The sequence below is a fragment of the Dromiciops gliroides genome, chromosome 1 (genome assembly GCF_019393635.1).
Source record: "Dromiciops gliroides isolate mDroGli1 chromosome 1, mDroGli1.pri, whole genome shotgun sequence".
NCBI classification, from domain to species: Eukaryota; Metazoa; Chordata; class Mammalia; order Microbiotheria; family Microbiotheriidae; genus Dromiciops; species Dromiciops gliroides.
Genome location: NC_057861.1, coordinates 673,237,275 through 673,260,646, shown reverse-complemented (window position 1 = coordinate 673,260,646; position 23,372 = coordinate 673,237,275).

Below are 23,372 nucleotides of genomic sequence, written 5' to 3'. Positions count from 1 at the left end.
ATGACTCTGGTGCATAGTGCCTTTTTCTTGAGTTTACTATGGAAAATCTCAAACTATAGTTCCCACCTAGGTCTCCACAGATGTGGGCAAAAGGGTACTCTTAATTCTGGTACATGAATTCAAGGTAACATTGCATTTATGAAGTATAGAACAACATTTTTTCTATACAAAACACAGGTTTCACAGGGCTCATAAACATATTCAGAAAACACATCAACAAAGTAGTTCAGAAACAATAAATATAGTGGATACAACAGTCAGTAAAAATTTTTTATTAGCACCTCCCCCCTTACCTTTCCAGTCTTCTTACATCTTACTCCCCACTATATACTCTTTTATCCAGTAAAACTGGCTTCCTTGCTGTTTCACAAACAAGACACTCCTTGCTAGGCATTTTCTCTGGGTGTTCATCATGCCTGGAATGCTCTCCCTTCTCATTTTCACCTCCTGGCTTTCCTAGCTTCTTTTAAATCCCTCATAAAAACCTATCTTTAGGGGAGCAGCTAGGTGGCGCAGTGGATAAAGCACCAGCCCTGGATTCAGGAGTACCTAAATTCAAATCCGGCCTTAGACACTTGATACTTACTAGCTGTATGACCCTGGGCAAGTCACTTAACCCCCATTGCCCGGCAAAAAAAAAAAAACAAAAACAAAAAAAACCCAAACCTATCTTCTGTAGGAAACCTTCCCTCACCTTTTCCTATTTATCCTGGATTTACGTTGTTTGTCTGTATTTGTTTGCTCATTGTCTTCCCCATTGGATTAAGAGCTCCTTGAGGGAAGGGACTGTCTTTGGCCTCTTTTTGTATCTCCAGTACCCCTGCTGACATAAGCAGCATACCTCAGGTGTGGCCCATCTTCCATTCATCCCTAGCTGTTTCAAACACTACAAAATCATTCAGGTGAGACCCCTAGGTGTCTGCCAAATTCCATTATTTTACCACATGGCACATAGTAGGTGCTTATTAAATGTTTATTGCCTGTCAAGACTACACTTGAAGTCAGGAAGAGCTGAGTTCAGATCCTGCCTTAGATATTTACAAGCTAAGTAACCAAGTCAGGAAGAGCTGAGTTCAGATCCTGCCTTAGATATTTACAAGCTAAGTAACCCAGTCCAAGTTATTTAACCTCTCAGCTTTATGAGTAATGAGAAATTGGGCTTGATATCCAAGCTCTTAGACTTCTGGTTCTGAATCTAAGATGCTGAGATTCTAATATAATTCTCCTCCACCGCTGATGGGTTCCATTTCTCTAAGTGTTCTAAACTCCCTTAGAATTGTAGAAACACCCTGTGATTTGAAATCTCCCATCCAAAGAAAAATACTTGGAGATGATAAGCGATTCAGACCATGATTTTTTTTAGTGTCTTTCCACAGAAATTCATATAGATAGTTAACTGTATGGTATTACTCTGAAACTTTGTACTACTCTGAAAAGGAAGTATATTTGGTGCTAATAGACTGACCTTCCCCAACAGTATAAATAAGTCCTTTTACCCACAAAAACCAATCCATACATTCAGCTACATTGTACTACTCTTATGGCTTGGAGTCACCAATTAGGGAAACATTTAGGATTGCTAGACAGGTAACTCCCCTTTCCAGCAAATGCACACCTTTTAAATAAGCAGAGTCTAGATCTCTTACTGCATACTGTCTGTAGCTCTAGTCCTTTGCCACTGCTCCTCCTCCCTGCACCAAAGGCCACATCTTTTTCTCTTTTTTTTTGGTAAGGCAATTGGAGTTAAGTGACTTGCCCAGGGTCACACAGCTAGTGTTAAGTGTCTGAGGCCAGATTTGAACTCAGGTACTCCTGAATCCAGGGCCAGTTCTTTGTCCACTGTGCCACCTAGCTGCCCCCTAGTATGTCCCTTTTCAAGAGAAAAAGAAGTGGATAAAGCACCAGCCCTGGATTCAGGAGAACCTGAATTGAAATCCAGCCTCAGACACTTGACACTTACTAGCTGTGTGACCCTGGGCAAGTCACTTAACCCTCATTGCCCCACAAAACAAAACAAAAAAGAATCAAAATCAAAAAACAAAAAGGGGCATAGTGCTTCTGGTAAATTCCCTTTTTATATGCATTTCAGGACTGGCCTCCTCTCATCCTGAGTTGAAATGAAGCCAAGAGTAAATGGTGAGTACAATGGGGGACTGGCCAATGAGTCCAGTTTTTATATACATGTGTACTTTTATGTACTTGCTGATGCAATTCCCACATGGATTTTAGAGAATGCATAGATATTCTATAACTGGTCTAACTATATGGCAAATAGAAGCCTCTTTGATTAGCTTTGGTCAGGTAGCCAGAATTGGGAATACATTCCAGAAGTACTAATTAACTTTGTCCCTTCTGATATGGGGAGAAAGCACGTGGGTCCTTAGGATTCCTCTGTAAAGAATTACACTCTCGCACAAGACCTAATTAGGAATAAAAGAACAGGTTTATTGGGGTACAAGAGAAACTGGCCGGGAGGAAGGTTTTGCAGAAACAAAACGCTTTCCTCCCTGCCAGTTTCTCTTATTCTTGGCCTCTATCTTTGTTTTTTTGGTTTTAGATGAAGGAGATTGGAGGCTACAACCTTGTACATTTTAAAAGGTTAGGAGAGCAAGAGGTCCTGGAGTAGAGTTCATGCTAGAGTTGACAGACAACTGGTTCAGATTTGAGGCCCCTGGGAAGGGTCTTTGGGATCTAGCTCAGTAGTAACTCAGTGGCTCATTGAGAAACATGTTCCATTAGGACATGAACTTGGTGGAACCGATGCTTTATAGAAATGAAGTCTAAGCCCACTCTTTCCAGAAACTAAAGTTACATAGAGGAGGATGACCTGAGGGAAATATTGCTGTTTCTATTCTGGTTCTACCTAAGAAGAATAAATATCCCTTTATAGCTAATCGCTATTAACTTAGGTGTCAGGTACTGGTAATTGATAGTGGGGGAGAAACCACCAGAATGGAGTCTCAAGCTGATGTTATTAGAGAAAGATATCCCAGGGCAGCTAGGTGCCACAGTGGATAAAGCACCGGCCCTGGATTCAGGGGGACCTGAGTTCAAATCCGGTCTCAGACACTTGACACTTACTAGCTGTGTGACCCTGGGCACTTAACCCTCATTGCCCTGAAAAAGAAAGAAAGAAAAAAAAAGAGCTGCCAGAGAAAGATATCCCAGTCCCTCAGAGGGACCTCCTGGACCTTAGGGACAAAAAGAGAGCTGCCCTAGCTTTGAAAGAAAGTCACGAAAATATTAGCCACACACAGACAGGATAGAAGTTTGAATACTAAAATATTCAACGGCTACCATGAGGTTGAGAAGTTACATTCTGGAAGGCTTGAATCTGAAACTTGACATTATCCAAGAATCCTCTTGACTTTATGGGGAGAAGTGTGAGAAAATGGGTAGTTGTCTCCTCTCAATGTGGCTATAACAGTCAGTCATACTCCTCCTGACCTGTTTGTAGGACAAAGGTCTCAGATCCCCTCCTCCCCCTCAGGTTAGCAAGGTCACATGGTTCAAGGAACCCTGGTCTTAATAAGGTCCGCTCCAGAGTTGTGTCCATATAAGGAAGTATAAGGTCCTCTCCTGAGTTATGCCCATACAAGGAAGAAGAGTGGGAATACTGTATTCCGATTAGCTAGTTTTTGCGTGTAGATTGTAACCCTTGAGTAATCAGACCAGTGATGAAAAAGGGGAGAGTCCATTCACCTTAGGAACTAGGGTATAAAAACAGGGCCTGCGAGCCCCCTTTCTTGGCACCCACTAGCTGCACACTAGGGTGCCTCCTTCTCATGAGAAGGAAATAAAGAGCCTTTGTCACTTTGCTGCTGAGTTCCCGAGAATTATTGAGAAGAGGATGAATTTTTCCCTCACAGGTAGTATCTCCATCTCTGCCTTGTACATCTGTCCAAAAGCACCCCTTCATGGCTCTTTTGGGGGGTTTGGGGGTGGATGGGCAGGAACTTCCCCCACTTGGAATACCATTAAATTAAGCCCTGAATCAGGAAATGTCTTTAGTTCTCTCAACAAGGTACCAACAAGTATGTTCACTCTCCACAAGGAGATACTTTCAACATTCTAACAGTCTCAGTGCCCTGTTGGCTAATTGAGTAAATCAATTAAAAAGCATTTATTAAGAGCCTACTTTGTGCCAAAGACTGTGCTAAATTCTGTGGATACAAAAGCAAAAAAAGAAAGAAATTGCTCTTGCCCTCAGGGAGCTTATATTCTATTGTCAAATAATTCCCTTAATCTATATCCTACAAATAAATTAAATAGGATAATAAGTGTTAGGGAAACATGGGAATTTCTTTTTTATTGCTGAGGTAATTTATCTTTCACATGGCTAATCAGAGAATTTCAAGAGGTTATGCCTTTAGAGAGAGTTGCTTAAATGGCAAATAAGATCTGTGACCTTCATAGTTAAAAGTTTGGCATATTCTGCTTTTTCCTTCTGGACTCTTTCTTCTATTTGTCTATCATCTTCACTATAAGTTGTTTATGTTTCAACTCAATTAAACAGAAATTTATTGAATTCTGCTATATCAGGTACTAAATATACAATATGACAATGTTCCTGTCCGCATGAAGCTTATCATTTATAAGGAGTGATAAGAAATGTACATGAATAATTATAACATGGCATAACATAGTACTGTAGTTCAGAGGAGGTCACTTCCACCTGAGTAACTGGGGAAAGCTTTGTAGGAAAGCGTAGTATTTAAACTGGGACCTAAAATATAAGTAGGATCTTACCTGGTAAATGAGGAAAAAGGGGAAAAAAATGAGGAAAGAGGAAGAGGGAAGGGGAGGACATTCTAGGATAAGGAATGGAGTGAGCAAAGATAACTAGACCAGAAAGCACATGACATACTCAGGAAGCTGTATAGGATGTACCAAACAATCAAGTATCAATTAAGCACCCTCTGTTTGCTAGAAAGTAATTATGTAGCCCTGGGACACTAGGCCCTGAGAATAAAAAGATAAAAATAAAACACACCTGCTATCAAGAGGTTTACATTGTATCCAACAGGGGAACAATATGTGAATATATAATATACAAAATATATACAATGTAAATTTTTTGGGGAAAGGAGCTAATAACTTGAGGGCATGGAGATCAGGAAAGACTGAGTGGAAGAGGTTGTTTGAACAAAGTTTTAGAGGATTTTATTGTTTTGTTGCTTGTCTAGACAAGAAATTGAAGAAAATGTTAATAATGCAGATTGAACTTAAAATTTTGTCATATGTACATTTCCCCCTGTTAATTTTAAATCTAACAAAGGAAAAAGTCCAAGGCACAAAACTTCTGAGTATTGTCATGGGGAAATAGGATAGGGGGTTTGGGGTCGTTAGGAATTCCTCTTTAAAGAATTACACCCTCTTGCACACAAAACCAACAGAATAAGATAATAGTTTATTTAGGGGCTGGGGAAGGGAAACCAAGAGAGAAATACTATAACTTCTTCTCATGGGGAGAAAGGCATGTCACAGAGCATAGCTCTGAGATACCAATCTCCTTGAGCAGGAGACAGGCAGATACTTTTATAGAGGTCCGACGATGAGGTGATCATCTGACTGTGGAAAGTTCCCTTAGTGAGGGAGGACCAACCCCCATTGGTGGTGGCTGGAGGAGTTGGGTGAGGGGTGGCTGCGGATCTCTCAAGGCATCTCTCTCCTCCTCCTCTCACCACAAAGGCAGCAGCCACACCCAAATTTATCTCTCCAGGGGTGAGGAAGACTGGAATGAAGGGTGGGGGTCCCAGAGCTAGCTCAGTCCAATCTGGTTCCACTTATCTCTTTAGGTGTATCTGTCCTTTGGTTTAGTTTCTCAAGGAGAAGGTTCTTTGATATACCCCAGAGAACTTCTGGGGTGCTCTGGGCCCATAACAGTATGATGATTTAATTAGCAAAGCTAGCATTTACAATAAAGATGAACAAATTGGCTTGTTTCTCAACAGTTAATTTACATAGTATTTTTATGAGGACTTTGAGGTGAATAGCTGGGAATGCCTGATAACTAGAACTTTCTGGTGACTATAGAACAATAATATGTTGCCTATTTATGGTAGGTCTGACAGAAATATGAGTTTTGGTTTTTCACCCTAAGGAAAAGGTGAGTCAATTCATATAAGGAGATTCTTCTTTGAGGCAGGAATAATGTAGAACCCAACAGAGACAAAAAACAATGGAAATGGAAGAAGTAGAACAGGGGAGAAAAAATTGAGACAGCTTTCTACTGCTTAGAAGAAACCAAACCCAGTAGAGTCCAACAGAGTAGATGGATAATAGTAGAAAAACAGCTACACTGGGACCTGAGAGAAAAGTTTAGAACCTGTATTCCCTTCCCTTCTGAGCCAACTGGAGGAAAAACTTTGTGATTAGGAGTTGACTGGAAGAACAGAGTTGCCATTGGGAGACTGAAGAAAGCACACTCTATTGCTAAATAACCCCAGATGGGAAAGGACGTTTACCTTGCCCTTTACTACCTTATTTGTCCTTCCTTGTTCTCCAAGAGGACTGATAACCTCAGGAAGTTGATGTCTAGACTTGAAAGTGAATTGGATTTAAGTGAGGCAATGCTGTGGGAAGTCATCAGCCTTTTTCTCTCCTCCTTTACAACCACCTGAGACTTGAAAGGAGGACACCTCTCAGATTTGGGCCAATAGAGCAGACTTGAGTAGCCCCGATGATCTCAGGCTTAGGGAAAATGCTTTTGCTAAAAGGGTGCAATACAGACACTTCTCACTTTACAGAAATGGACCACATAAATAGAGGTTTGGTAGACCACTTTGTAATGCAAATTTGCCCGTGGATGTGGGATAGGGAGGAAGAGAGGTAGGAAAGGGGATATATGCCTTGGAGGAAGGGGCCATCATATGGTTCAGGGATATGTGGGGTCCAGGGACAGAGCAGGAGGAGAAACATGTGGGAGCTGGGTTTAGCCACATGGGAGCTAGACAAGGACACAGACAGAAGAAGACAAGTAACATGCAGTGTCTGTGTGCAGACAGTTGGAAGACGGACACACACAGTTGGAAGTTGGACACACAGGCTAGTGGGAGGAATGGGACAAAGATCTCCTCTCTCTGCTTTGGAGGTCTCAAGCCAAGCCCCCTAATCTGGCAGCAGCAGTGGCAGTGGTGGCAGTCTCTCTGTGCCAGGACTGTTCTTCAATTTTCACTTGGAGGGCTTTGGTTTGGGATTTTTGTTTTGTTTTTGTTTTTGCTTTTTGGTGGAGAGGGAGATGGGAGGCCACAGAGTGCCTAACTGAAGGGCAGGAGCTGAGAGAAAGAGAGAGCACAACACTGTATGGTAAAGTTAAAATAGGTGTCTTTTTTGGAATGCAGATTTCTTTATGTAAAGTTAAATTTACATAATGTGAATTTATGTAAAGTGAGAAATGGCTGTACTGCCCTTGACTCTATTTAAGGAATTGTTCTAGTGGAGGAGCCAGAGAGAGGTTGTTCAGCAGATGATTGGTGGTGCACACTGCTCCTTGGGGACATAAAGGTCCACAATCTAGAAGCAAGAGCAGGTGTATAGGTTTCCCTACTATTCATGTGCTTCCCTACTTAGTCTCTGTAAATTTGTTCCTAGTCTTCCCCTCAGACACTATGTACATTAGTGGGAGAGTGTGACCCTGGCATATTGGTGAACTGTTATGTCATATTGTTTGGCATTTGGGGTACTAAATAATTCATGATTTAGAATTCATGGAATCATCTTGGCTTATTTGTTTAAATGGGAAGCAAAGAGGGCAGCTAGGTGGCACAGTGGATAGAGCACTGGCCCTGGATTCAGGAGGACCTGAGTTCAAATATGACCTCAGATACTTGACACTTACTAGCTGTGTGACCCAGGGCAAGTCACTTAACCCCAATTGCCTCACCAAAAAATAAAAATAAAAAATAAATAAATGGGAAGCAAAGAGGTGGGAGCTCAGGAGCTAGTTATATGTAGTAGATGCATGAATCCTCTATACTAGAGTTACCTTTATGACCCTACGAATGAATTGTAGCAGTATAACGTCTTCCCTCTGGGAAAACCCTTTGAACTTTTGAGCATGAGTACTGATTGGGTAAGTGAGTCATCCCAGAGAAAGAAGAGTTGGAATTTTCCCAGGGTGCCATTCAGGCCCATAGCCACATCCATGTTACACAAAGAATGGCTACAACCAAGTTTAAAGGAACTAAAGACTTGACTGAGGTTGGAAAATATAAAACACATATGAAAAGATTAATCTCTCTAGAGCTGACTTCTATGTAAGCTGCTCAGTCATGAGTTATGGGTTGCTTTTCACTCAATGGACCCTGAAACCCCAACTTCAGTCAGCTTTTTCCCAAGTGGTTGGTAACTCCTAAGCCTTTGGAAGATGATATCTCCTATTGTGATGGCAAATTAAAGTTGAATATGATATATTTATGCTTCCTATGTTCTGGAATGTTAAAAATGATGGGTTTTAAAACTATTTTAATTATTGTAATCATGCCATGAAGTATAAACAGGAAACACAAACTTATTTGGAATTCTGACCATTAACAAAAAGACTTTTGTCCTAAGGTTGTTACAAAGAAAGACAGAAGAGATTCCTCAACCAGAAAAGGTACATAGAAACATTTTTCCTCAAAATATGTGCCATCTGTGGCTTTTCTTTTCTTCTTTTTTTTTTAATTAATAAAGTATTTTTTCCTGTTACATATAGAGATAGTTCTCAACTTTTGTTTATACAGGCTTTCCAATTTCAGATTTTTCTCCCTCCCTCCCCCCTCCCCTAGGCAAAAACAAAAGAAATAGTATGGTTCATTCAGCATCTATACTCCACAGTTCTTTCATCTGTGGCTTTTCATTGGCTGTTTTCTATGCCTGGTATGTTCTACCTCTGGTTTCTCTTTCTTCTTCCTCAACTCTAGTCCTCCTCACCCTACCCCCAGTGGCTTACAGCAGAAATTATCTTCCATTTGCACTATGTATATATTGGATTATGATTTTTTTGCATATTATTTCTTCCATTAGAATGTAAAATCCTTGAGGGCATATCCCCAGTGTTAGCACAGGACCTAAATTAGTGATTAATAAATGCTTGTTGAGTGACTGATTTGATATTTTTACTATTGTTTTTGTGTGTGTGTGGGCAATGAGGGTTAAGTGACTTGCCTGGGGTCACACAGCTAGTAAGTCTCAAGTGTCTGAGGCCGGATTTGAACTCAGGTACTCCTGAATCCAGGGCCAGTGCTCTATCCACTGTACCACCTAGCTGCCCCTGATTTGACATTTTTTATTTAATGATTGAGGAATGTGGAGGAGGGCACTTAGAAATAAGAAATACTCTAGTGGAACTCAGTATTTGACAAAAACTGCTGGGAAAACTGGAAGATAGTATGGCAGAAATTAGGCATAGACCAACATCTTACACCTTATACTAAAATAAGGTCAAAATGGATACATGATTTAGACATAAGAGGTGATACCATAGGTAAATTAGAAGAGAAAGGAATAGTGTACCTATCAGATCTTTGGAAAGGAAAACAGTTTTTGACCAAAAAAGAGATAGAGTATATTATAAAATGCAAAATGGATGATTTTGATTATATTAAATTAAAAATTTTTTGTATAAACAGAAGCAATGCATCCAAAATTGGAAGGGAGGCAGAAAGCTGGGAAACAATTTTTATGGCCAGTACTTCTGATAAAGGCCTCATTTTTAAAATATATAGGGAATTAAATCAAATTTATAAGAATCCAAGTCATTCCCCAATTGAGAAGTGGTCAAAGGATATGAACAGGCAGTTTTCTGGTGAAGAAACCAAAGCTATCTATTCCCATATGAAAAAATGCTCTAAATCTCTCATGATTAGAGAGATGCAAATTAAAACAACTCTGAGGTACCACCTGACACCTATCAGATTGGCTAAAATGACAAAAAAGGAAAATAATAAATGTTGGAGAAGCTGTGGGAAAATTGGAACACTAATGCATTGTTGGTGGAGCTGTGAACTGATCCAACCATTCTGGAGAGCAATTTGGAATTATGCCCAAAGGGCGATAAAGCTGTGCATACCTTTGACCCAGCAATTCCACTTTTAGGTCTTTTTCCCAAAGAAATCATGGAAGGGGGAAAGGGACCCACATGTACAAAAATATTTATAGCTGCTCTTTATGTGGTAGCAAGGAATTGGAAGTTGAGGGGGTGCCCATCAATTGGGGAATGGCTGGACAAGTTGTGGTATATGAATACAATGGAGTACTACTGTGCTGTAAGAAATGATGAACAGGAGGAGTTCAGAGAAACCTGGAGGGTCTTATGTGAGCTGATGATGAGTGAGATGAGCAGAACCAGAAGAACATTGTACACAGTATCATCAACATTGAGTGTTGACCTACTGTGATGGACTATATTCTTCTCACCAATGCAATGGTACAGAAGAGTTCCAGGGAACTCATGATAGAAGAGGATCTCCAAATCCAAGAAGAAAAAAAAAAAGAACTGTGGAGTATAGATGCTGATTGAACCATACTATTTCTTTTGTTTTGGGTGCTGTTGTTTTTTTTTTCTATTTTGAGGTTTTGCATCACTGCTCTGTTTTTTTCTCTTGTAACAGGATTAATGCAGAAATAGGATTAATGTTATTTTGTGTATATATATATATATATATATATGTGTGTGTGTGTGTGTGTATATATATGTATATGTATATGTATATAGATATATAGATATAACCTATATCAGATTACCTGCTGTCTAGGGGAGGGGGGAGGGAGGGAGAAAAATCTGAAATTGTAAAGCTTGTATAAACAAAAGTTGAGAACTATCTTTACATGTAACGGAAAAAATAAAATACCTTATACATTTAAAAAAAATATATATGGTCCCAACAACAACAACAACAAAAATACCCTAGTAGCCCAGAAGAAAAAAGGTCAGGGTCCTTAAACACAGTACTTTGGGGACCAATTTTTAATTAGGGAGTGCTAGCTAAGCGGCTCACCACAATATTGGGGCAAGGAAGGAGACCGACAGCCTCCCTCAAAACAGAACAAGATTTATTTAACAAGAACGAACTTAAAAAAAAAACCAACCAAACAAACAAACAGGATCAGTAGGATCAAGGGAAAGGAAATAAAATGGGGAAAGGGAAATTATAATACCTGAAAAAATACCACCGCCCAGGAATCAGCTGAAAATACGCAGCAGAACACCTGTCGCTTTCCAGCTTCCACCTAGAATGCCCAATTCTCCTCCCCCAAACCTAGAAACACCCCACACAGCCCCAGCCAATGGAATGGCCACTCTGACAGTCACATGACTGCCCTCACTAGGCTTCCAATCATTATAATTTTGCCAGGCCCATGTAGGCATCGGCAAATATTGATGACGTGAGGTGCCAGAGCCCTGGCAATGGCTACAACCAGTGGGTGGAGCACCATGCAGTTTGCGGAGCCCCAGGCCAGTGCAAGGCCGAGGCATAAAAACCTCAAATAACAATTAATTCTTTACACTACCCACTACCAGAGCTATAGAAAAACCTATTTTTAAACCAGTACCCATCACCAGAAAAAAACAATAATTTATATATAATAACAACTCTCTTCTCTAACTCTTGTAATTTTATAAAGTATCTTTCTTCAAAATAGTTATATAATCTAAGTAGAGCAATTAATATCATTTCAAGTTTTGTTGTTGTTCAGTCATTTTTAGTTATGTCCGACTTGGTGCCCCCATTTGGGGTTTTCTTAGCAAAGATACTGTAGTAGTTGGCCATTTCCTTCTCCAGTTCATTTTACGACTGAGAAAACTGAGGTAAACAGGGTTAAGTGCCTTGCCCAGAGTCATATAGCTACTAAGTGTCTGAGGCCAGATTTGAACTCAAGAAGATGAGTCTTCCTGACTCTATCTACTGTGCCACCTAGATATTCCATCTCTAATTTAAAGAGGATGAAATTGAGGCTCAGAGAAATTAAATGATCCATATCACACAGTTAGTAAGGGTTGAAACCAGGATTCACACCCTCCCCCCCAAGCCAGTCATAGGTGTGCAGAGATCCTCCATGGTATGTGCTTGGTGAAAGCTTTCATTGAATTATCATTAGCCCTTTGAAGGCCAATGCATGCCAGAATCTAGTTTATATAGGGAAAAAAAACAAAACCTACCTCCAAACAGCTATAAGGAGGTATGTGATTGATAAGATTAAAAATCTAGGCCAATGGTGTCAAAATCAAATAAAAACTGATTCCCTTTAGGCTGTATATTGACATTTTTGTTGTCATTTTTCAGTAGGTTTAGTCTTATCTGACTTCATGACCTCATTTGCGCATATTGATTTAGAAAAACACAAATTAACTTTATGTTATATTGCATTTTCATTTATTTTGTTAAACACTTCCCAGTTACCTTTCTGGGAGTTTTGTCTGCTTCTTGGGGCTTGTAGGCATTGAACTGAAGCCTCTGATGCAGGCCATTGTTAGTTCCAGATAAAATAGAGAGGCTCAAGAGATAGCAGCCTACAGCAGACAAGGGAAGTATATGGCCAAGTGGTAGGAATTCCTGAACTCCCTCCTTCTGGAGAGTTCCTATCAAGAGTTCCAGTATTGGGGCAGCTAGGTGGCACAATGGATAAAGCACCAGCCCTGGATTCAGGAGGACCTGAGTTCAAATCCAGCCTCAGACACTTGACACTAGCTGTGTGACCCTGGGCAAGCCACTTAACGCTCATTGCCCTGCAAAAACAAAAAACAAAACAAAACAAAACCCCAAGAGTTCCAGTATTGAAAATTGTGAAAGGGGCTCCAGACCTAGAGGTCTAAGACACAAGGAGGAGTCACAAGACCTGGACTCTTCCTTCTGTTATTACTATGAGATATTCCTTTGGTTCAGATCTGATGGGGAGAAAGTCATCCTTTTAGAAACTCCAAGTTCGCTTCTCTTCTGAGAGGATTCCAAGTGCTTAGCACAGTAGTTCTCAATATTCTTTTGTTCTTGGGATCCCATTACACTCTTTAAAATTTTTAGCTAGAGAGCTTTTATGTGGTTATATTTTTTTATATTCACCACATTAGAAATTAAAATTTAGTAAAAAATAGTCTTGACCTTGTGGACTCCCTACTTTGAAAACTGTTGCCTTAGGGTGTTACTTTAGAGCTGGAGGCCTGTATAAACAGACCTCTATGGGTAGAGAGTGGAGCTTACCATAATATGAGAGCTTGCTCCTCCAGCAAATCCAAGTTCATTTTTCTTCTGAGGAGGAAGTTCAAAACATTAGGAAAGGGGGGCAGCTAGGGGGCACAGTGGATGAAGCATCAGCCCTGGATTCAGGAGGGCCTGAGTTCAAATCTGGCCTCAGACACTTGAAGCTTACTAGCTGTGTGACCCTGGGCAAGTCACTTAACCCCCATTGTCCTGCAAAACAAGCAAACAAACAAACAAACAAAAATAAGAAAAAACGTTAGGAAAGGACTAAAAGATTAGAGGCCTATAAACTTCCTGTCTTCCTTCTTAAATCCTAAGGTCTTTCCCTCACCAGGGGGAAGGAAAGTATATTGATTGTTATGGGAAACTAAATCCTTTGTGTTTTTTTGCCTTGTTTTAGAGGTTTCTGTGGGTTCTCAGCCCCAACCCATTCTTTCTGTGTGATGAAATAAAGACTGTCCTGTACCCGATATGCACTGTTAGCGTGAGATTTTTCCACTGGAAATCCACACCTGTGTAGACTTAAGCAAGAGCTCTATTCAGAAGTTTCCCAGTAAGCTCTAATGAAGAAAAAAACAAGGCAAAAAAATGTGATTTTGAAATAAGCCTCCTAAGACTGAACTCAAACTGTATTAATAATAATAACCTTTTGGTTCTGGGGCAAGTCATGGTGATTAATGGCTGATAGCAAAAAGGAGAACTTTTCTTAATCCCTGTCATCAAAAAATATTCCTTGTCAGAGACAGAAGAGGGCCTCAGAATTTAACCATTGCAGAGACAGAACATAATTGATCAGTTCCTTATTGTTCGCTTCCTTGATGGTCAACTGTTACCATTTATGAGACAGCAGAGGGCACTGGAATAGAGCTTTTACTATTTGCTAAGTCAGAGGATCTTCATAGATTTGAAGCTGAAGGAGGTCTTATTGATCTGGTCCAACCTGATCATTTTGCAGATGATGAAAATTGCCCAAGGTCACACAGGTACTAAGTATCAGAGGTGAGACTTGAACCGCTGCCAGTACTCTTCCTGAAATACACAATACTCACTGCAGCTTAGATCTCCTCTCATCTTCTCTCACAATTTAGGCTTCTTCCTTCTGAACAGGCAAGGGCCCTTAATCACTAAAAATAATCACGACGCTTCCCCAGTGTTAAAATGTAGCTTAAATGAGTATTAAGGGGGGAGGAGCCAAGATGGTGGAGGAAAGGCAGTAACTTTTCAGAGCTCCCCACCTAGCTGCTCCCTTGTCCATTTTTTTATATATATGAATTTTTATTTTACATAGATATCAAACTGCTTGCATGACTACATTGTTGCTTTATACCATTCCGCCAAATAACTCTAAGCCTAAATACAGCAATCACTTCCAGTCTAATTTTTGAAAATAAAGAACATGCATTATCAACATGATAGGTAGTGCAGATACTGCATATAGAAAACTACTAACCTTGCTAAAGACTAAGGGGGATTAGGGGCAGCTAGGTGGTGCAGTGGATAAAGCACTGGCCCTGGATTCAGGAGGACCTGAGTTCAAATCCAGACTCAGACACTTGACACTTACTAGCTGTGTGACCCTGGGCAAGTCACTTAACCCTCATTGCCCTGAAAAAAAAAAGACTAAGGGGAATCAAAGGGACAGCTAGGTGGTGGCAGTGGATAGAGTGCTGGGCCTAGAGTCAGCAAGACTCATCTTTGAATATGGCCCTGACTTCAGACACTTATTAGTTTTGTGACTCTGGACAAATCATTTAATCCTGTTTGCCTCAGTTTCCTCATCTGTAACATGAGCTGGAGAAGAAAATGGCAAACCACTCCAGTATCTTTGCCAAGAAAACCTCAAATGGGATCACAAAGAGTCAAACACAACTGAAAAACAACTAAACAACAACAAATTAATAATGATGAGAATGGGGGCGGCTAGGTGGCACAGTGGATAAAGCACTGGCCCTGGAGTCAGGAGTATCTGAGTTCAAATCCGGCCTCAGATACTTGACACTTACTAGCTGTGTGACCCTGGGCAAGTCACTTAACCCCCATTGCCCTGCAAAAAAACAGAAAAACACACACACACACACACACACACACACACACACACAAATAATGATGAGAAAGAATAAATAGGTGAGGAAGTGCCAAAATAAGTGGTATTGATAGTGTGTTATAGGCTTTAGTAAAAAGAGATTTCTGGGGGCTGTCACCAGTCAGGGAAGGTAGGTGAAGGAGATGAGGGAGGCTAGGAGGTTTCCAAGAAGGTGTTTTGGGAAAACTAATCTGGGAGTGGTTTGTGGAAGATAGACTTGGTAAGCAAGTTGTTGTGGTTATCACCAATCACACCCAGTCATACCTCAGCCCTGAATTACTCTATTATTCCTAAACATGTGAAGGCTGTGTCCATTGAAAATTTATGCTTCACTGACTCAATTGGGTCCTCAACTAGGCAATCCTACTATGCCTTCCTTATCAACTCACTCTCCTATTCTCCATGCCAGGTCTTCCAAACCTCATCCCTCTTCAGACCTTCCATGATGTCCCCTCTTCCCACCCTCTCAGCAGATAACTTTGTTTCATATTTTACAGAAAAAAAATTAAGGCTATTCACCATGAACTCCCTCTTTTCCCCTCTTCCTCATTTCCTATCAATCTGCTGCCTTCTGCCAGTTGCCCCTCCTTTGACCCTGACTCACAGGATAAAATGACCTTCTTATTTTAATTTTATTTTTTGTTTTTGTTTTGTGGTGAGTCAATTGGGGTTAAATGACTTGCCCAGGGTCACACAGCTAGTAAGTGTCAAGTGTCTGAGGTCGGATTTAAACTCAGGTACTCCTGACTCTAGGGCTGGTGTTCTATCCACTGTGCCACCTAGCTGCCCCACATTTAAAAATTTTTAAACATTCTTTCAAAAAAAATTTGAGTCCAAATTTTCTCCCTCCCACTCCTCCTCCAGCCCTTGAGAAGGAAGCAATGATATTGACTACACATGTTTTTCACTTATTTTCAGTTTCACCTTCTCTACTGGCTCATTTCCTGTTCCTACAAACATGCCCATGTCTCTCCTATCCTGAAAAAGCCCTTGCTTCCCTCTTTTTTTTTTTTTTTTTTTTTGCTGGGCAAATCACTTAACCCCCATTGCCCAGGGTCACACAGTTAGTGTCAAGTGTCTGAGGCCAGATTTGAACTCAGGTCCTCCTGAATCCAGGGCCAGTGCTCTATCCACTGCGCCACCTAGCTGCCTCAGCTTTGCTTCCCTCTTAACTATATCTCTTCTGCCATTTGTAGGCTAATTTTCTCAAAAAGACTGTCTGCCATAGATGCCTCCACTTCTCTTCTCACTTCCTTCTTAACCCCTTATAATCTAGCTTCCAATCTTATCATTCCACCAAAATTGCTCTCTCCAAAGTTAACCAGTGATCTCTTAGCTGCCAAATCCAATGGCCTTTTCTCAATCCTCATTCTCCTTGACCTCTTTGCAGCATATGGCACTTTTGATCATGCTCTCTTCCTTGATACCACCTAGGTTTTCTAGACACTATTTTCTCCTGATTCTCCTACCTATCTGACCATTCCTTTGTCTCTTTTGCTGGATCTTTATCCAGACCATGCCCTCTAACTGTAGGTATCCCTCAGGATTCTGGCCTGAGCCCTCTTCTCTTTTCCCTCTGTACTATTTCACTTAATGATCTCATCAGTTTCCATGGATTTAATGATCATCTCTGATGATAATTATCAGATCTACTTATCCTGCTCCAAACTCTCTGTTGACTTCCAGTTTCTGATCCAACATCTCCTGCTGGATATCCTCTAGACATCTTAAACTCAATATGTCAAAACAGAACTCATTATCTTTTCCTCTTAATGCTCCCCATCTCTTCCCTTTCCAATTAATAGAGAGGTTACCACTGTTCTCCTGAATCCCTTAGGCTGTCAGGCTCATAAGCTAGAAGTCATCCTGGATTCCTCACTCTCTCTCTCACCCCCTCCATAGCCAATCGTTGCCAAGGCCTGTTGATTTTACCTTGGCAACATCTTTCAAATATACCCCCTTCTCTCTTCTGACACTTCCACCACTTTGGTGCAGATCCTCATTACCTCACACCTAGATTGTAGTAGTTTGCTAGTGAGTCTGCCTGCCTCAAGTCTCTCCCCGCTCCAATCCATCCTCCATTCAACCACTGAAATGGTTTTCCTAAAGTGTAGGTCTGATCATATTACCCCACCCCCTACTCAGTAAACCTCAGTGCCTTCCTCTTACCTCCAAGATCAAATACAAAATGCTCTGTTGGCTTTCAAAGCCTTTTATAACCTAGCCCCTGCCTACTTTTTCAGTATTCTTTTTTTGGGGGGGGGGGCAGGGCAATTGGGGTTAAGTGACTTGCCCAGGGTCACACAGCTAGTGTCAAGTGTCTGAGGCCAAATTTGAACTCAGGTCCTCCTGAATCCAGGGCAGATGCTTTATCCGCTGTGCCACCTAGCTGCCCTACCCTTTTTGGTATTATTACACCTTACTCTCTACCCTGTAGCCTTAGATCCAGTGAACTGGCCTCTTGGCTATTCCACAAACAAGACACTAGAGTCTCTAGACTCTGAGCTTTTTCTCTTGCTTTCCCTCACTCCCTTCTCCTCTTTGATGGCCGACCTCCCTAGCTTCCTTTAAGACCCGACTAAAATCCCACCTTCTACAGGAAGCCTTTCCCAATAATGCAGATGAAAATGTGTATTGTTGGCATATTCTTTCCCCCAAAGAGCTGGTTATTAAACATTTGCCAGCATACTCTTACCTAGGAGTGAAGTTATAAAGGCTAGAAGGGTGGTACCATTGGGAATGGCTGAAGAGACACTGTGAACAATACAGGAGACATCTTAAAAGAATAGTCAAGAGCTGAGGGAAGTCTGGAAAAGGCAAATTAAAGAGTGAGAGAGAAATGAGTCAATGGTGACTCTTGGGTTTTGAGACTGGTGGTGGTGTTTACAGGGACAGGGAAGTTTGTTTTGAAGGAGATTGAATTTGGTTTGGGGCATATTACATTTGAAGTGAGGGCAGCATATCAGAATGGAGAGGTTCTGTGGTAATCTTGTAAATTTTCCTCTCACAGTGACTTTTTTTTTTGGTGAAGCAATTGGGGTTAAATGACTTGCCCAGGGTCACACAGCTAGTTAAGTGTCAAGTATATGAGGCCAGATTTGAACTCAGGTCCTCCTGAATACAGGGCCAGTGTTCTATCCACTGTGCCACCTAGCTGCCCCTTTCACAGTGACTTTTTTAAAAGTGTCACTCTCCTACTCAAAAACTTGCTTGTTGGGGCAGCTAGGTGGTGCAGTGGATAGAGCACCGGCCCTGGAGTCAGGAGTACCTGAGTTCAAATCCGGCCTCAGACACTTAACACTTACTAGCTGTGTGACCCTGGGCAAGTCACTTAACCCCAATTGCCTCACTAAAAACAAAACAAAACAAAAAAACTTGCTTGTTGACTGACAGTTAAACAAAGCAGTAAAGTTAACAATAGGACAAAGAAATTCCCTATCAATAAGGAGGCATAGTCTTTCAGAAGTCCCTCAAGAGGCCAGTAGAAAAGGGAACCAGCATTTATTAGCTACTCACTATGTTCCAGGCATTGTGCTAAGCACTGGGTATACAAAGGAAAATTAAAATAGCCTATGTGGGCACAGAACATATATGCTGATGCAAGAAACACAGAAATAAGAACATACAGGATTTAGACAGACTACCTAGAGGGTAATCTAAAGGGGAAGGGCAAGAGCAGCTGTTGGGATCAGGGAAGACCTCCTTAGCACAGTGCCTGTCACATAATAAGCATTTAATTAATGCTTTTTGACTGTTGACTGTAAAATGTGGGATTTAAGCTGAATCTTGAAGGAAGCCAGGACAGTTTAGAGTGAGAGGGCAGAGATTGCAGGCATGGAGGACAGCCGGGGAAAAGGCCCTGGGATGGAAAACAGAGCTGCACTTTTGAATAATTGCCAGTAGGCCAGTGTGGCTGGAATGCAGAGTGTGTGGAAGGGAGTCACGAGGAAGAAGACTTTCACTGCCAACTTGAGGACTTCATATGTGATCCTGGTGGCAATAAGTAACCACAGGAGGTCCCTGAGTGAAGGGGCTGACGTGGTCATTTCTACCCTTTAGAGAAATCACCTCAGCAGCTAAGAGGAAGATGGCTTGAAGTAAGGAGAGACTCTAGGCATGGAGACCACTTAAATAGTTACTGCAGTGGGGCAGCTAAGTAGCACAGTGGATAGAGCACCAGCCCTGGAGTCAGGAGTACCTGAGTTCAAATCTGGCCTCAGACACTTGACACTTACTAGTTGTGTGACCCTGGGCAAGTCACTTAACTCCAATTGCTTTGCCCCGCTCCCCACCCCACCCCACCCGCCCTGAAAAAGTTACTGCAGTCGTTCAGGCAAGAAATGATGAGGGCCTGAGCTAGGGTTGTGGCTGATTGTATGTATGAGGAGAAGAGGATGTATGGGAGAGATATAGTGAAGGTAGAGATGACAAGATTTGGTACTTTGGTGTAACTGTGGCAATTATTTGGCATCATTAAATGCTTTTTCCATTCATTTAATGCATCATGTGACTTGGTTTGGTATAAAGAAATATGTTGTCAGGGGCCTAGAGATATGATCTTCAATAGATAGTTATCCCAAACATACCATGAATCTTGATATGGCTTTTAGGAGCTTTGTGGAGGGGTTGCTAGGCCCCATTTTGTGACAAATAATGCTAGTTCATAGATTTGAATTCATGCTTTAGGTCTTGTTAAGGATATGAGAGAAAGCATGTTACAATTGAGAGAGCAATAGATTTGGGGTCAGAAGACCTGAGTTTGAACCCCGGGATGGTTTCTGATTACCTATTTGACTATATTTTTGTAACTCTTTTTCCATTTGGCCAATTCTGCTTTTAAAGGAGTTCTTCTTCAGTAGCTTATCATTCCCATTTTTACCATTTGTTCAATTCTGTTTTTTAGGATGTTATTTCTTTCAGTATTTTTTTGTACCTTCTTTAACAAGAAATCTTTTTTCATGATTTTTTTCATGATTTTTACTTGCATCACTCTCATTTCTTTTCCCAATTTCTCCTCTACCTTTCATATATAATTTAAAAAAATTGTAGAGCTCTTCCAGCAATTATTCTTCTTTGGGGGCCTGAGACCAATTCACTTTTTTTTTTCAGGGCAGTGGGGGTTAAGTGACTTGCCCAGGGTCACACAGCTAGTGTCAAGTGTCTGATGCTGGATTTGAACTCAAGTCCTCCTGAATCCAAGGCTGATGCTTTATCCACTGCACCACCTAGCTTCCCTTAAAACCCTCTCTTTGGCTTTTTATTATATTTTTTTTCGGGGCAGTGAGGGTTAAGTGACTTGCCCAGGGTCACACAGCTAGTAAGTGTCAAGTGTCTGAGGCTGGATTTGAACTCAGGTCCTCCTGAATCCAGGGCTGGTGCTTTATCTACTGCGCCACCTAACTGCCCCTCCAATCAACATTTTTCTTTGAGGTTTTGCATGTATCTGTTTTTTCTTTTCTTTCTTTTCTTTTTTTTTTTTTTTGTGAGGCAATTGGGGTTAAGTGACTTGCCCAGGGTCACACAGCTAGTAAGTGTCAAGTGCCTGAGGCCAGATTTGAACTCAGGTCCTCCTGATTCCAGGGCCGGTGCTCTATCCACTGTGCCACCTAGCTACCCCTTGCATGTATCTGTTTTGACACTGTTGTCCTCTTCTGAGTTTGTGTTTTGTTCTTTTCTGTAACTTTCTATGGTCAGGTTCTTTTTTGTTGTTTGCTTATTTTTTACAGCTTGTTTCTTGATTTTAAATTTTATGTTACATTTGGACTCTGCTCCTGAAGTGGAGGGGGCATTATTTCAAGCTTCAGGCTTTTCATGCTGCTGTTTTCAAAGCTAGTTTTGGGGGTCTGTAAGTTTTCAGTTCTTCTAAGGTGGTATGATCTAAGGAGAGATGTGGTCAATGCTTTCCTAGCTTATGCTCTCATCTGTGAGTGACCACAGGCACTCTTTTCTGCCCTGAAATTGTTACCAGGATCCCTGCTTCGTTGGATCTCCTACTGACCAGTTGTCTGACTGGAAGCAGTAAGCTCCAGAAACTACAGCTGCTGATTCAATCATCCCCAAGTCCCGCTGCTGGGTGGCTGGAGATGGCCTGTGTTAGACTATGCAATGCTCTCACTCCAATGAGACAGACCTTTTCTGCTGATCTTCTGAGTTGTCTTGGGTTGAAAAATTGTCGCACTCCATCCTTCTATTGGTTCTGCCACTCCTGAATTCCCTTTGCAGTGTCATTTTAAAGTTGTTTGGAGGGGAATTTGGTAGAGCTTAAGGAGTCCCTGCCTTTACTCCACCATCTTGGCTCTGTACCATCTTATTGTATCGTTCAAGGAATCTTGTATGTAGGCATACCTTGGAGATATTGCCTGTTCCATTTTAGACCCACCAAAATAAAGCAAATATTGCAAGAGCAAGTCACATTAATTTTTTTTGTTGCCCAGTGCACATCAAAATTTTGTTAATACTATACTATAGTCTATTGAGTGTGCAATAGTATTATGTCTAAAAATGTATTTATACCTTAAGTAAAAATACTGTATTGCTAAAAACTGCTAACTATCATCTGAGCCTTCAGCAGGTTGATGGCTGCTGACTGGTCAGGTTAGTGGTTACTGAAGGTTGGGGTAACTGTGGCAATTTCTTAAAATAAGACAACAGTGAAGTTTTCCCCCATCTATTGACTCTTCTTTTCACTTGCACATTTAGAGACCATTGTAGGATTATTAATTGGCCTAATTTCAATATTGTTGTAGCTCAGGGAATAGGGAGGCCTGAAGAGAGGGGAATATCTGTGGAGTCAGAACATAGGTGACATTTATCAGTTAAAGTTTACTATCTTATATGGGTACAGTATACCAAATATTATAATAACATCAAAGAGCACTGATCACAGATTGCCATAACAGATATAATAATGCTGAAAAAGTTTGAAATACTGCAAGAATTACCAAAATGTAACATAGACACATGCTGTGAACACATGCTGCTGGGAAAATGGTGCTAATAGACTTGCTTACTCAGCATTGCCATAAACCTTTGATTTGAAAAAAAAAATGCAATATCTGCAAAGCACAATAAAGTGAAGCACAATAGAATGAGGCTTGCCTGTAACTGAACTGTATGAATGGGAAACACCACATTAGAGGAGAGTTATTATTTTTGTCTACTGAATCAAATTATTTTTGTGACCAAATATTCATTATTTTTATTAATGTAGAAGGAAAATGCAGTACTGAGTTTTTATTTAGCCATTGTCTATGAGAGACAATTTATTAATTAAGTAAATAAGTAAATATGGGGGGGGGAGATGCAAAGGAGCAGAGTTTCATCTTGCCTTTTGAAATCTCTACCTCAACGAGTACCTTTTTAAACTAAATTAAATGTCCCTTATGTCCTCTGGCCCACTCTCTAGGGCCAGGCAGGTTATATCACACAACCTCTCCCCCAGGGTACCAGACTACTCTGGGGGATTGGAGTGTTTCTCTTTTCTCTATCATCAGCCCAAGTCCCCACTGGCTATGTTTTCCTTACTTGTTAGAGGTTTGTAACTAGTACTACATTTCCATTTCACCCTTTAACATCAAGTAGCTTTTATAAAGGGACATTTACTTCAAAGATATAGGAAGGTCAAACATAAAAGTATTTTCTCCAGTACTTCTGGAGAATACCATGCTCTATACCAGGGCTTCTTAAACTTTTTCCACTTGTGAGCCCTTTTCTCCCAAGAAATTTTTACATAACCTCAGGTATATAGATATATAAAATAGGTATATATAACCTTTTAGCATTGCCAAATTTTTGTAATTCCCGCATTGTTATGTGACCCCACGTGGGGTTGCAACCCTCAGTTTAAGAATCTTTGCCCTATGCCACCTTGATTTCTGGAGGAGTATGTTCAAAACTTAGCTTTTTTTCTATATAACATTGATCCTACAATGTCCACACCCAACTGTGACATCACTGCCAGTATTTTGGTTGCTACTGGACTAGGGTTCTGAAGGTCACTCCAAAATTTTGCTTCTTGCTCCTCAGGGAATCAAAGCTGCTCTGGCCACAAAACCCAGCCTGGATTCCTACTTCTGGATTCCTGACCAGGAACTTTCTGTCTCTCATGA